Raw genomic sequence first — 13,876 nt, forward strand, 5'->3', positions numbered from 1 at the left:
CGGTCAACCCGGCCGGCTGTTCCCCACGCCACAATATCATCAGCATATAGTAACATCTTCATCTCCCTTCCTCTATGAGCTTCTTTCGTCTCTTTGAGTATTTCATCCATCACCATTATTTTATGCTGTTAAAATTCACATAACTGCCAGGTAAAATTTACACGAACGTCAGTAGTACAATATGTAATTGCTCTGCAAAGTTGCTGCCTAAAAGCTCTAAAAAGGCCGAATGTGAGAAATAATTATTTGTCAATCACAAATTTTTGTGCAGTGGTAGGAGGGATTCCCATAAACAACATACTAGAAATCCTAACCTGTTGGGGCTGAGTGAAGGGGTATTTTGAAGGTGACTTTTGTATGTTTTTTTTTAATAACTCGAAAACTACGGTCTCTAGCGAAAACGTATCCCAGTCTAAAATTTAACTTCATTAAATTTCCAACAGAAAGCTTCTCTTCATTGTTTCTGTAGGACTAATGGTTTGCGCGTAGCTAGAGAGAGAGACTACGAAAATCTCCCGCGTGGTATATTGCGGGTTGCATAAAATGACATTCGTAGGGGCAGCTGAATCTCATATATTGTGCAGAAAATGGAAGCGACAGCTCGGCTACAAGGTTCACTATTCAGTTAATACTTTCGCGGTCCGCTGTCGTTTCCCTCCGTCCCTTGCCCCGGAATACGCGCACACCATTTGCATTTACGCATCTGCCGTCCACGACTGGTGACGGGCATTAATATAGATGAACGGCATCTGGATGCGCGATGCCTGCCACAGCTGGACAGTTATTCGCTTCCCGAGCGCGTGAACCCAGACAACTGCCGGCGTCCGCTGCCACATATGTCAGGTCAGGGGTCATCAGTCTTGCTAACGATGGCGCGCTTCCTCCGTCAAAAGAGTTCCGTGTCTTTGACGAAAATTCTTCAAAATTGCTACCCTTCAATATAAGTAGCCCAACACTGTATTACCCACTAATGGGAATCCGATTGTTTCAGTGACATTTCCGCCATCTGACTGTACAAACTTCTTTATTCTGTACTAGCTTAGCCCTCACTGCTTCACTTGCGTAGACTGTAGGGCCTGCAGAGATTTTTTCCCTTTAGTCGAATTTTTAGACTACTGGCCATTAAAATTGCAACACCAAGAAGAAATGTAGATGATAAACGGGTATTCATTGTACAAATATATTATACTAGAACTGACGTGTGATTACATTTTCACGCAATTTGGATGCATAGATCCTGACAAATCAGTACCCAGAACAACCACCTCTGGCTGTAATAACGGCCTTGATACTCCTGGGCATAGAGCTTGGATGGCGTGTACAGGTACAGCTGCCCATGCAGCTTCAACACGATATCACAGTTCATCAAGAGTAGTGACTGGCGTATTGTGACGAGAAAGTTGCTCGGCCACCATTGACCAAACGTTTTCAATTGGTGAGAGATCTGGAGAATGTGCTGGCCAGGACAGCAGTCGAACATTTTCTGTATCCGGAAAGGCCCGTACAGGACCTGCAACATGCGGTCGTGCATTATCCTGCTGAAAGGTATGGTTTCGCAGGGATCGAATGAAGGGTAGAGCCACGGGTCGTAACGCATCTGAAATGTAACGTCCACTGTTCAAAGTGCCGTCAATGCGAGCAAGAGGTGACCGAGACGTGTAACCAATGGCACCCCATATCGTCACGCAGGGTGATGCGCCAGTATGGCGATGAAAATAGACGCTTCCAATGTGCGTTCACCGCGATGTCGCCAAACACGGATGCGACCATCATGATGCTGTAAAGAGAACCTGCATTCATCCGAAAAAATGACGTTTTGCCATTCGTGCACCCAGATTCGTCGTTGAGTACACCATCGCAGGCGCTCCTGTCTGTGATGCAGCGTCAAGGGAAACCGCAGCAATGGTCTCCGAGCTGATAGTCCATGCTGCTGCAAACGTCGTCGAGCTGTTCGTGCAGATGATTGTTGTCTTGCAAACGTCCCCATCCGTTGACTCAGGGATCGAGACGTGGCTGCACGATCCGTTACAGCCATGCAGATAAGATGCCTCTCATCTCGACTGCTAGTGATACGAGGCCTTTGGGATCCAACACGGCGTTCCATATTACCCTCCTGAACCCACCGATTCCATATCATGCTAACAGTCATTGGATCTAGACCAACGCGAGCAGCAATGTCGCGATACGATAAACCGCAATCGCGATAGGCTACAATCCGACCTTTATCAAAGTCGGAAACGTGATGGTACGCATTTCTCCTCCTTACACGAGGCATCACAACAACGTTTCACCAGGCAACGCAGGTCAACTGCTGTTTGTGTATGAGAAATCGGTTGGAAACTTCCCTCATGTCAGCACGTTGTAGTTGCCACCGGTGCCAACCTTGAGTGAGTGATCTGAAAAGGTAATCATTTGCATATCACAGCATCTTCTTACTGTCGGTTAAATTTCGCGTCTGTGGCACGTCATCTTCAAGGTGTATCAATTTTAATGTCCAGTAGTGTACGTTGTTCACAAATTGCAACACCTTCTAAGCTTTTCACACTATTTAAGGCCATATAAACTTGGTCATTTCCGAATGTACTTCTGACCAAAAAGCAATTCTAATAGTTGTAGTCCAATGTTTTTGTTAAACATGCCTTTTGCCTTATGGTGGAGGCATTTTCCATAGCAACTTTCATCCACTAACAAATTTCCTTAATATCTTAGCGAGAACTGAAATATAAGTTTCATGAATTTACCTTTAAAATTTGTGTAATGTAATCAAATAATATCTTCTTGAAAATTTTTATCTCTTATTGCACTCCTTTCTGGGGTTGAATTTCCAGAAACACTGAAACATTGTGTTGTCCTAATCATCATCATTTCACCTCCATCGACGCGCAAGTCGCCGAAGTGGCGTCAACTCGAAAGACTTGCACCCGGCGAACGGTCTACTCGATGGGAGGCTCTAGTCACACGACACTTACATGTTATTTACTGAAACATTTTTTTTAAATTTCTAACCGAGTAGTCGAATACAAATTGTCGTAGATGTAGCCTAAAATATCCTTTAGTAATTCTTTGATAATTATTTATTTTCAAAAAAATCTTTCACTCACCATTTTAACCCCTTAGTAGTTGAAACTCCAAAAATGCTGAAACATGTATTTTTTATTTTCTGACTGAGGAACCAAATACCAGTTTGCTCTTAGTAGCGATATACTTTCAAAAAGCCTTTCATCCCCTATCGTACTCCCTTAGCGGAGGAACTTCCAACCATCCCTTCTTAAACGATGCCTGCAGTATAAGGTGCACACCCTCTTCAAACTTCAAGTTTCTATCCTTAGCGGTTTTGGGTTGGGCCATGGTGAGTCAGTGAATCAGTGTTAGCGTATTTCACATCCTTAGGAGTTTAATTCCAAAAAAAAAAAACAGTGACATGCGTATGATTTATTCTAACAGAGAAGCGAAACACAAATTCCCAGGTATTTCACCGTGCAAGCATTTTTATGCTTGCTCGAGAAATATTTCCATAGGAACTTTCATCCCCTTTTCCACCCCCATAAGAATTGAATTTCCAAGATCAATAAGGTATGTATTTTTCTTTTCTTTTTGACAAAGAAGTCAGAAACGTATTTTCATAGATGAAGCTACAAAAATGCTTGCATAATGAAATGTTTTCCTTTATTTCACCCCCTTACGTATTTAATTTCCAAAGGCACTGAAATGCCTATCTTTTTAATTTGTAACAAAGAACTCAAATATCAATACTCATAGATGTAGCTTCAGAAATACTTCAGCACTTGTTTAACAATGATATATTTTCAAAAAAAGCTTTCACCCACAACTTCACCCCATAGGGTTAAATTACCAAAACTACTGAAACACGTACTTCTGACCGAGTACCCAAGTACCAATTTTCGTAGCTCTAACTTCAAAATTGCCTTAATATCGACATTTTTCAAAGAAAGCCATTCATCCCCTGTTTCGTCCGCTTAGGGTTGGTATTTAAAAAAATCCGTTCTTAAACGACGTCTGCAGTATAAAATTTACACCTTCTCCAAATTTCAAGTTTCTATACTAAGCGGTTTTGGCTGGACGATGATGGTTCAAAATGGTTCAAATGGCTCTGAGCACTATGGGACTTAACATCTATGGTCATCAGTCCCCTAGAACTTAGAACTACTTAAACCTAACTAACCTAAGGACATCACACAACACCCAGCCATCACGAGGCAGAGAAAATCCCTGACCCCGCCGGGAATCGAACCCGGGAACCCGGGCGGGACGATGATGAGTCAATCAGTCACACAGGAAGTTGCCTTTTACGAGCATAAATCAATTATTATCCGCAATTTAGTTATACTTTTGTTTATTTGGTAGTACAGTCGTTTTACGTTAATGACGCACGTTTGCTCATTTGTTGTCATATCTTTTCAATTTTCAAGCCGCTAGGTTAGTTTCGCTATCGCTGCCGTGCTGTTATTCATGGCTGCTCCGCTGTGTATTTGCACCAAAGAAGAGCAACGGTCAGTGATCCGTTTTTTGTGGTCGGAAGGCGTATCAGGAGCCACAGTTCATAGAAGACTTTTGGTACAGTACGGGAACAGTGTTTTGCCACGACGGAGTGTCTACGAATGGATTGAAAAATTCCGAAATGGTTGCACCAGGGTTACGCCACAAACCATGAAACCATTGACCGCTCACGTCAAATGATTCTCTTAGACAAACGATTAACTATTGACGAAATGACACATCGTCTGCAAATTAGTCATGGTTCTGCCTACGATATAATTCACAACAGACTTGGTTTTCATAAAGTTTGTGCAAGATGGGTCCCACAACAACTCACACAGTTGCATAAACAAACGCAGCTTGGACATCTGCAAAAAACATTTGGATCGTTATGGCAACGAAGGGGACGACTTCTTAGACAGGATCATTACTGGTGACGAAACATGGATCCATCATTACGATCCGGAGAGTAAACGGCGGAGTATGGAATGGAAACATCCAAATTCGCTGTGCAAGAAAAAGTTCAAGACCCAAGCGTCCGCAGGAAAACTGATGCTTACGGTTTTTGGGAGGCACAAGGTCCAGTACTGGAACATTATGGGGAAAGGGGCACAACAATAAACAGTGTTCGTTACAGTGAGTTGGTTACTGCCAGGCTAAAGCCGTGGATTGCTGTCAAGATGTGTTGTGTTGTTGTTGCACGACAATGCTCGTCCGCATACTGCTGCCCACACTGCTGAAACACTCCAGAAACTCGAATTTGAAGTACTGGATCATCCTCCATATACTCCCGCCGATCATGCCCCTTCTGACTATCACTTGTTTGGTCCTCTCAAACAGACATTAAGGGGCCGTCGATTTGCCTCGGACGAAGCAGTGAAAGAAGCGGTGCATTCCTGGCTCGCTGCTCAACCGAGAACCTTCCTTTATGAGGACGTCAGGAAGCTTGTACAATGATGGACCAAGTGCGTTGAAACGCAAGGAGACTATGTCGAAAAATGATGTTCTTGTGAGTTTCCTAATTGATTACAATAAAATTTTATAGCTAATTTGCGGATAATAATTGACTTACCCTCGTATATACAGAGATTACTGTCATGATTTCGGCCTTAGTCCATTATCAAGAACAGAAATGTTGGGTATAATTAGACTTTGTTAAGTGAAACTATCGCAAAGCTGCATTGAACTGGGTGTTGCAGATAGGTACAAAATGATACCTTTCCATGGTTTTGTGCTTATCTACACGCTGGGACACCCAGTTCAGTGCAGCTTGACGATAACTTAACAAACTCTAATTATACCCAACATTTCTGTTCTTAATAATGGACTAAGGCCGAAATCATGATAGTAATATAAAATAAAGAAGTTTTTACGGTCATAACGCGGAAATATCGTTCAAACATTATTACGTGTCTGTGGCCCAAAAAATACGAGATGATTATCGGACGCTGATGGCTTGCAGGGACGAAAAATTTATCTTATTCACCTAAATTAAATACTAAAAACGCTGTCAAAAATCTGCTCATTAAGAAAGTATATTCTTAGTCAAAGATCGATACACAGGTAAGACGGATTAAAATTAGAAATTGTATATACAGTATTTCTAGACGTAGCGTAACTGATGGCGTGCAAGTTACCCAGGCTCTGTTCATCTAGAATTTGAGAAAGAGAGCACTCAGCGACTGCGAAATACTGTAGACATAATTTCTAACCTTCTGGAAATTTTTCTTGCTGGCACCACCCAGAAAACAACGAACGCAGAAATATTTGGCTGTACATTTTCTCTGTTCGTGAAGTAAAACTTTAGTATCAGGTATTACGTTTTCATTTATTAGTTCTTTACTACTGACTATTCGCAATATACACTCCTGGAAATTGAAATAAGAACACCGTGAATTCATTGTCCCAGGAAGGGGAAACTTTATTGACACATTCCTGGGGTCAGATACATCACATGATCACACTGACAGAACCACAGGCACATAGACACAGACAACAGAGCATGCCATGCCATTTCCACCTGGCGCCTCAGTTGGACCAGCGTTCGTGCTGGACGTGCAGATTGCGTGAGACGACGCTTCATCCAGTCCCAAACATGCTCAATGGGGGACAGATCCGGAGATCTTGCTGGCCAGGGTAGTTGACTTACACCTTCTAGAGCACGTTGGGTGGCACGGGATACATGCGGACGTGCATTGTCCTGTTGGAACAGCAAGTTCCCTTGCCGGTCTAGGAATGGTAGAACGATGGGTTCGATGACGGTTTGGATGTACCGTGCACTATTCAGTGTCCCCTCGACGATCACCAGTGGTGTACGGCCAGTGTAGGAGATCGCTCCCCACACCATGATGCCGGGTGTTGGCCCTGTGTGCCTCGGTCGTATGCAGTCCTGATTGTGGCGGTCACCTGCACGGCGCCAAACACGCATACGACCATCATTGGCACCAAGGCAGAAGCGACTCTCATCGCTGAAGACGACACGTCTCCATTCGTCCCTCCATTCACGCCTGTCGCGACACCACTGGAGGCGGGCTGCACGATGTTGGGGCGTGAGCGGAAGACGGCCTAACGGTGTGCGGGACCGTAGCCCAGCTTCATGGAGACGGTTGCGAATGGTGCTCGCCGATACCCCAGGAGCAACAGTGTCCCTAATTTGCTGGGAAGTGGCGGTGCGGTCCCCTACGGCACTGCGTAGGATCCTACGGTCTTGGCGTGCATCCGTGCGTCGCTGCGGTCCGGTCCCAGGTCGACGGGCACGTGCACCTTCCGCCGACCACTGGCGACAACATCGATGTACTGTGGAGACCTCACGCCCCACGTGTTGAGCAATTCGGCGGTACGTCCACCCGGCCTCTCGCATGCCCACTATACGCCCTCGCTCAAAGTCCGTCAACTGCACATACGGTTCACGTCCACGCTGTCGCGGCATGCTACCAGTATTAAAGACTGCGATGGAGCTCCGTATGCCACGGCAAACTGGCTGACATTGACGGCGGCGGTGCACAAATGCTGCGCAGCTAGCGCCATTCGACGGCCAACACCGCGGTTCCTGGTGTGTCCGCTGTGCCGTGCGTGTGATCATTGCTTGTACAGCCCTCTCGCAGTGTCCGGAGCAAGTATGGTGGGTCTGACACACCGGTGTCAATGTGTTCTTTTTTCCATTTCCAGGAGTGTATTTTGAAGCCAGTATCCCCATTTACCAATCTACATACCTGCAACATTACATCATTGTACGACACATATTCCACGAGATATGACGTTTATACTTGGACGTTCGAATGTTTGAAGAATAGTGCTTTTGGGGAGGGAGTCAGTTACTGGTTATGTACAGTCGTACCTACAGAAAGAAAACTTTTTTGAGATTTAAATTTATGTCGGTACGGCACGGTGCCTCATTCGTAAAGCTACGAGGACGTGCTCGAAACCAGCTAAGAAAATTAAAGTAATGTCTCCAAAACCATCTAGACAATATTCGATAAGGACACAAACATAAATTACAACCCCACTGCCAATGGGCTCATAGCCCATTAACAGTTCGATAAAAATAAAAATAATCAATAATCAGGTACACAGTAGACCCGCTGGCTCTTGGCTCAGCATTCTCCTGAATTGTAGTCGGAGCAAGCGTCGATAGTAGTTTAGACGTCTACCACTCTTTAGCGGAGGCCAGAAGTCCCTTCTCCATTACATGCTCTGAAAGTTCAGAACATTCTTGCACTGTGCCACATTTTTTTTATTTGATGTAGATACTGGTAAGTAGCCCCATCAGACTACATGTGTTCTTCTATAGACAGGCTCAAGGCTAATGTTTATTACCAAACTGTTTCACTTAGCTGATTGGTTACAATTTTGTGTGGTTAACAAAATATAGGTTGTAGTTGCGTATACTGGACTCCCTTCATTCGTCTAAACTGGACAGAATCAGGAACTGTACTAATATTTAAAACGATTCTCATTTATTCTTCAGTCGCAATTACACATTTTTGGTTACATGACATGTTTCGATCTCTCTGGATCATCTTCAGATCTAAGTGCGTCATCAATCCGTCTTGTCTGTACTAGAACCTCATTTTGTGACCAGTCGAAATTACAATCATCCAGCCACAACTATGGGTTGTTTGAGTGCTTTGGGAGACGAGTCATTTTTAACTACAACAGATGAAATAGCTTACTTTATCACATAAATGAATAATACAATTAATTTTACTCTGACACAGTTACTTGCTACAGGAGAGTGTAAAATGTTTACAACTGTCATTAGCTATGTAACCATCACTTGATGCATACAATGACGCATTCAATGACGAACTGTTCTTTTGAAGTACAATGTTGAGGGTTAATTCAATTACTCCATGCGGTTCTAGGCGCTTCAGCCTCAATCACCGGTTCTCTAAATTTTCACAGCAGTGCCACTCCCACGATCCTTCAGTCAATCTTCAGTAAATTAGTAAGGCCAAGTTTTGTACTGGGAACAGGGAGGGTTATGTTTAAAACAAAGGTAAGCCTAAACACTGCTTGCGAATTAGGTCTTAGCCCTGTTCTGACTGGCTACCTGGTGCCTACAAGGAAGTACGAGAAGTGATGTATGATCGTCGGATATGTGATCAGCACATTACCAACCGCAGACGATGCCACTGCATTTTTATTCAAGCAGCTCCTCATTAGGCCTCCTTAGGCTGAATATATCACGTTCAGAAAAATTAGAGGAGGCTTCGGGAAACGAACCTAGGGCCTTGCACACCGAAGACAGCAACGCTATCATTGATCTACACAGGCTGTCATTAAGTACTGTGTAATGCACAGGACGATGTCATGACGATATTACGAACTTTCGTGGATGATGAAGAACGGTGAATGTATCACTTTAAGGTAAGCGGTTCTGGTCCAGAAACAACCGACTCGAAAGTTATAAGCGAGAATCGTTTCGATGCACTAATGTATGCACTGTTTATCAGTAACGTACTATACAGATTCCTGGAACATTATCCGTCGACAGATGTGGTTTCAGTATGACGGAGTTCCATTTCACTTTGGACTGAGGGTTCGTGAACACTTGGATCAGACATTTCCCGAAACGTGGATAGGCCAAGGAGGTCCTGTTTCGTGCCGACACTTCGACCTAATCTCAGCTCAAGTTCCAATTAAACAACACCGATCGCCGTTATATAGATTTTATTTTTATTTCTATTTTTAGGCAACAAGTTTCGATGATACATTACATCATCTTCAAGCCTGTACAGTGAACTTATAACAGAGCGATAAGTACGTATTAAAATTAAAATACAGAGCGTATTTTCTAAAAGATGCAAGCGTTACACATTAATTGAAATAATTAAAAGAACTCAATCTTAATTAAAATCTACATGATACACCATAATATGTACTATCAGAAAATCATTAGTTATTCATGCATATTGTGAAATCATCAGTAACCTAATGGAAGTATTTGTAAGTATTTTATTTTTATTTTAATATGTACTTATTGCTCTATTATAGCCTTCACTGTATAGACCTGAAGATGACATAATGTACCGTCGGAACTGGTATCCTGAAAATAAAAATAAAACTTAATAACGGCGACCGATATTGTTTTATTGGATATTGACCACCTGTAGTCTCAAACTCCAGCCAGAAGATGGAGTTACATTCACCTCAATCTATTCTTGTGCAGCCTTGTGAAAAGTCCTGTGTACGAGACGCCTGTCCAAATTGAAGAGGATCTCCTGCCAACAATTCTCGCTGTCTGCGACAGTCTTCAGTTGACACCGAGTATATTACGACGGGTACAACACAACTTTCTGTGGCGGTACCATGCCTGCATTGACGCTGGGAGACGCCATTTTCAACAACTGTTGTAAATGTAGCAGCTACTGAAACTTGTGCATGTAAATGGAGTTCGTACTTACTACATCATAGAATTAGTATTGCAAACGGCCGTGCCACTATGGTAACATAGGTTCCCATCAGATCGCCGAAGTTACACACTGACGGGCTTGGCTAGCACTTGGATGGGTGACCGTCTGGGTGTGCCGAGTGTTGTTGGCAAGTGGGATGCACCCAGCCCTTGTGTGGCCAGCTGAGGAGCTGATTGAGTGAGAAGTAGCGGCTCCAGTCAGGCAAACTGACAACGGTCAAGAGAGTGGTGTATGACCATATGCCCCTCCAGATCCGCACTCAGTGATGCCTATCGGCTGACGGTGACACGGCGGTCGATCGATACCGATGGGTCTTCGGAGGCCAGTTCGGATGGAGTAGACGTAGCAGACTTAGGATTTTCATTCTCTGTGACATAAAATCGGATGCGCAGTTTCTAGTCCATCAACAGGGGAGATTATCAGATGGTGTACGGGGGATTCAGCGCGAATTCTGTACTTCACGATGTGGGTACGGAAGTTGTGGCCCTTAGTTTTAGCGCTGCGCTGCGCCAAGAGGAACTTATACCTTTCGATATGGTCATTTACATACTAGGGTCTTTTTCTCAGATTGATACATTTACCATTTCCATCATCCCTGAAATTTGTGACGTTATCACGGAATCACCCTACAGAGAAATTATAGTGATGTGTGAGAAAATCTTAATATCAATGTAATTATTCAATTCCACAGATATTTATGACGTTCTATTGTGCAGGCGAAGAGTAGGAATGTAACAATACACTGAGGTGAGAAAAGTTATTGGATAACTATACGCACATATACAGATGGCGGTAGTATCGCATAAAGGACGTATAAAAGGGCAGAGCATTGGCGGACCGTCATTTGTACTCAGCTAGTTAATGTGGAAAGGTTACCGACGTGATTATGGCCGCACGAAGCGAATTAACAGACTTTGAACGCGGAATGGTAGTTGGAGCTAGACGCATGCGACAATCGATTTCCTAAATCGTTAGGGAATTCAGTATTTCGTGGCCGACAGTGTCAAGAGTGTGCCGAGGATACCAAATTTCAGGCATTACCTCTAGACAAGTGCTACACAGTGACAGGCGGACTTCACTTAACGACCGAGAGCAATGGCGTTTGTGCAGAGTAGTCAGTGCTAACAGATAAGCAACGCTGCGTGAAATAACCGCATAGAGCCCATCGTCAGTGGAATATACAGGATGGTTGTGTGATGATGGATAAAGGAAAATATAGGAAACGACCAAATAAAAAGTTATAAGAGAAAATCGTTCTGCTACGTCTGACAGTGGTATACATGCATTGGTAGTGTTGTTGCTGGGCAATTTTCAGAGGTGGTACTATGGACCAAAACAAGAAAAATATGTTCACTAAAGATGGGGTTTAAAACGCACACCTTAACAGCTATGAGCACTTGTACTGTAGGAGGATGTGTTTCGTGGTAGCAAAGATGAACAGGCGTTCGTAGCTCCTAAGGTATAAACTTTAGAGAACATGTTTACTGCAAGTTTTTTCTTGTCTTGGTCCACACTACCATGTCTCGGAATATGGCGAGCAAAGAGTTTTCAGTAGAAGTAGTAAAGTGTCAGAGCTATCAGGACGGTTCTCGGTTTTCTCGCTTCCAACTTTTGGCTCAGTCGTTTCAGCACTAGGGTCGCTTATCAAACTGATATATTTACCATTCTCCGTCATCCCCCAGACGTAATAATATCGTCACGGAAACACCCTGTATAAATGTGATCTACTGTCAACTGGACATGTTTACCGTATGCATATACTGCCTACAGAAGAACCAGTAGATATACGAAAAAGAGTAGAAGACTGAAAATAGGTGGCAAATCACGACCACATATTTGTAAACAGGTGATGTAAATGTCGTTTCGGGAAACGTTACTGACCTCCTAAAAAAAAAAAAAAAAAAAAAAAAAAAAAAAAAAAAAAAAAAAAAAGTTCAAATGGCTCGGAGCACTATGGGACTTAACATCTGAGGTCATCATTCCCCTAGAACTTAGAACTACTTAAACCTAACTAAACTAAGGACATCACACACAACCATGCCCAAGGAAGGATTCGAACCTGCGACCGTAGCGGTCGCGCGGTTCCAGACTGAAGCGCCTAGAACCGCTCGGCCCTCCTAACGAAATACACACATCAAAAAAAGTTTTGCATCACCCCAGTTCCCAGAACTGAAGATAGACCTTCACTGTGCATATTGTATCACAGCGTCAAATGGTTCAAATGGCTCTAAGCACTATGGGACTTAACATCTGAGGTCATCAGTCCCCTAGACTTAGAATTACTTAAACCTGACTAACCTAAACACATCACACACGTCCATGCCCGAAGCAGGATTCGAACCTGCGACCGTAGCCGCCGAGCGGTTCCGGACTGAAGCAGCTATAACCGCTCGGCCACAAGGACCGGCTGTATCACAGACACAGTCCCTTTGACTGTTCAGAGATGTGCATGAGCAGCGCCTATTAGACGGGGGTCTGACAGCCGATCAGTTCCAGTCATTCCACCAGGAAGGAGGTACATGGCTCGTGTTGCCTGTAATTTCAACCATGCCTAGATGGTCAGTACCGCGTGTAGATCGCGTCCGCATTGTTACTTTGTGCCAGGAAGGGCCCTCAACAAAGGAAGTGTCCAGACGTCTCGGAGTGAACCAAAGCGAAGTTGTTCGGGCATGGAGGAGATACATAGAGACAGGAACTGTCGATGACATGCCTCGCTCTGGCCGCCCAAGTGCTACTACTGCAGAGGATGACCTCTACCTATGGCTCAGAGGAACCCTGACAGCAACGCCACCATGTTAAATAATGATTTTCATACAGCCACAGGATGTCGTGTTGTGTCTCGAACTGAGCGTAATAGGCTGCATGATGCGCAACTTCACTCCCGACGTCCATGGCGAGGTCCATCTTTGTAACAACGACACCATGCAACGCGGTACAGATGGGCCCAACAACATGCCGAGTAGACCGCTCAGGAATGGCATCACGTTCTCTTCACCGATGAGTATCGAATATGCCTTCAACCAGACAGTCGTCGGACATGTGTTTGGAGGCAACCAGGTCAGGCTGTTTTGGGGTGGCATTATGTGGTGCCGACGTACGCCGCTGGTGGTCACGGAAGGCGCCGTAATGGCTGTACGATACGTGAATGCCATGCTCCTACCGATATTGCAACCATATCGGCAGCGTATTGGCGAGGCATTCGTCTTCATGGACGACAATTCGCGCCCCCATCGTGCATGACTTCCTTCAGGATAACGACATCGCTCGACTAGAGTAGCCATCATGTTCTCCAGACATGAACCTTATCGAACATGCCTGGGATAGATTGAAAAGGGTTGTTTACGGACGACGTGATCCACCAACCACTCTGAGGAATCTACGCCGGATCGCCATTGAGGAGTGGGACGATCTGGTTCAGCAGTACCTTGATGAACTCGTGAATAGTCTGCCATGACGAATACAGG

General features: G+C 44.3%; 1 long non-coding RNA gene and 1 pseudogene across 2 annotated transcripts in view; one reads left to right on the forward strand and one right to left on the reverse strand.

The window, feature by feature from the left end:
• Nucleotides 1-13,876, reverse strand: part of LOC124719114 — a 392,960-nt gene that overhangs the window by 276,286 nt on the left and 102,798 nt on the right. The window lies entirely within an intron of this gene.
• LOC124719294 lies at nucleotides 10,424-10,542 on the forward strand (annotated as a pseudogene).

Source organism: Schistocerca piceifrons, chromosome 10 (assembly GCF_021461385.2).
Source record: "Schistocerca piceifrons isolate TAMUIC-IGC-003096 chromosome 10, iqSchPice1.1, whole genome shotgun sequence".
Taxonomy (NCBI): domain Eukaryota; kingdom Metazoa; phylum Arthropoda; class Insecta; order Orthoptera; family Acrididae; genus Schistocerca; species Schistocerca piceifrons.